General features: G+C 34.8%; 1 long non-coding RNA gene across 1 annotated transcript; it reads right to left on the bottom strand.

The window, feature by feature from the left end:
* Nucleotides 1-1,144: 1,144 nt before the first annotated feature.
* Nucleotides 1,145-1,881, bottom strand: LOC105959843 (uncharacterized). Its single transcript, XR_001172976.2, has 3 exons — nt 1,806-1,881; nt 1,508-1,575; nt 1,145-1,431 (listed from the first exon to the last, which is right to left on the bottom strand). It is a non-coding gene; the product is annotated as an uncharacterized LOC105959843 (long non-coding RNA).
* Nucleotides 1,882-2,083: the final 202 nt, after the last annotated feature.

Raw genomic sequence — 2,083 nt, 5'->3', positions numbered from 1 at the left:
TGAAGAGGAGCCCAAGGAAAAAAATGGGACCGGACCAAGCAACACAAAAATCACAGTAAGTAAACATACTCCCAAGGTACCTTTCCCTCAACGTTTTCAAAACTCTAAGCTTGATATGCAATTTCAGTTATTTTTGGATTATCTTCAAAAGTTGCATGTTAATATTCCTTTTGTTGAGGCACTTAAGCATATGCCGAATTGGGTTAAGTTTATAAAGGAACTTGTATCGAAGAAGATGAGGCTTCCGGAGTGTGCAGCAATCGTAGACCTCAATGAGCAAAGTAGTGCTATCCTTGCAAATAAAATTCCACCGAAGCTTAGAGATCCAGGCAGTTGTACCATTCCATGCACAATACGTACTAGGTATTTTGGGCGGGCGTTGTGTGATCAAGGGGCGAGCGTAAATTTAATGCCTTTATCAATTTATGAGAAATTGAATTTAGGAGAAATTAAGCCCACTTCCGTGACCTTGCAGCTAGCGGATAGATCTTTTACTCACCCTTTAGGTATAGTGGAGGATGTATTGGTTAAGGTAGATAAGTTTATACTCCCGGCCGATTTTCTAGTACTAGACATAGAGGAAGATGAAAATATTCTCCTTATCTTAGGACGCCCCTTCTTAGCAACCGGTAGGTTAATTATTGATGTAGGAAAGAAAGAGCTAAGAATGAGTGTGGGGCAAGAAACAATGATCTTCAAGGTGTACCGGGTGGATGAAAAGCCTACTACGGCTAATGGATGTTATCTTCTCGATGAGGTAAGTGATTCTAAACTTTTTCCTGTTATTGGTGTTTTTATTTCTCAAAATTAAATTATTTTTGTTAAACTATAAAACTTTTTTCTAATACCCATTTTTATTAAATACATCCATATATATATATATATATATATATATATATATATATATATATATATATATATATATATATATAAATCGGAATTTAGAGCCTCGATTTTAAGTCTTGCCCAGGGCCTCCAATCACCCGGGACCGGCCCTGCTAAGCATATATTAATCATGCGAACGCAAATGGACAAAGACAACAACATTCAAAGACCAAAGAATACGTCTAAAAAAACTAAATATGAACTGGGGTTCGTTTATTTTAATTAAATCCGTAAAAAAAGAATATGATATGTTGATAAAAATGTGATATTTACCTCAGCTTATGAATAATAGTTCCAAGTGTAAGCAAACTACGGTTAATATGACAGCCTTCTTTTAACCTTGTGCCAGCAGATAACGATTAAGATGCTCGTTCACTTCCAGCCAAATCGACAAAATTCTGTCAATAAAATTACTTTCCGATTAAAAAACATTAAATAATGCTATACCATTATTTTTTTGTTATTAGATAAATTCCATACCACAACAGCTGTAAGAGTGCTCGCATTGTCCCTTCCTAAAAAGTCACGAGAACAGCTTTCAATAGTCTGCGACAATCCACATTGTTCATTAACAAAAGTTATCGAATAAATAAACAATAAATTAAATAAAATCACAATATACCAATCTAATAATTTGGTGGGATCTCGAGCTCATTTCATTAAGCGACGTTTCTCCAATTTGTCTTTGAGCTGCAAGGATTAACAAAAATGATGATTTTGTACTCTTAAGCCTTGTTTGGCAATCGTGGTTAGGCATGATAGACAATATAATCAAGCTCTATCGAATCTTCCCAAACAAGGCCCTAAGAAATCTAACATTCGTTTTGATTAGGAGCAATAGTTCCAAATTATCAAGAATCGAAACAACGGAGTCAAAATATTAAATATGAATCAAATATATCAGTTTTCTTATTTCTTACCTTCACATATACAAAGGAGATGAATCACATGACTCCAGTCCCTTAATATCTCCTCTGTCAGCTTCTCGACTATGGTCCTCTCTGGCGAAATAAGTACCGATAAGCGAAATCGAAAATAATAAAATTAAGAAAAAAAAAATGAGCAAAATCGCTTGTCAATGAAAAAGAATTCACCTCTGTATATATCATCGAGAAGTCTTAGTGGAGTGTTATCTACACTTAGTAGATCTCTCACCGATTTGTTGTAGATCTCCATAGCAGAGAATTTGAACACGAAA

The sequence above is a fragment of the Erythranthe guttata genome, chromosome 5 (genome assembly GCF_056151865.1).
Source record: "Erythranthe guttata isolate IM_541 chromosome 5, IM_541, whole genome shotgun sequence".
Taxonomy (NCBI): Eukaryota; Viridiplantae; Streptophyta; class Magnoliopsida; order Lamiales; family Phrymaceae; genus Erythranthe; species Erythranthe guttata.
Note: the sequence above shows the minus strand (reverse complement) of the source record. Positions and strands in the feature narration are given on the sequence as shown.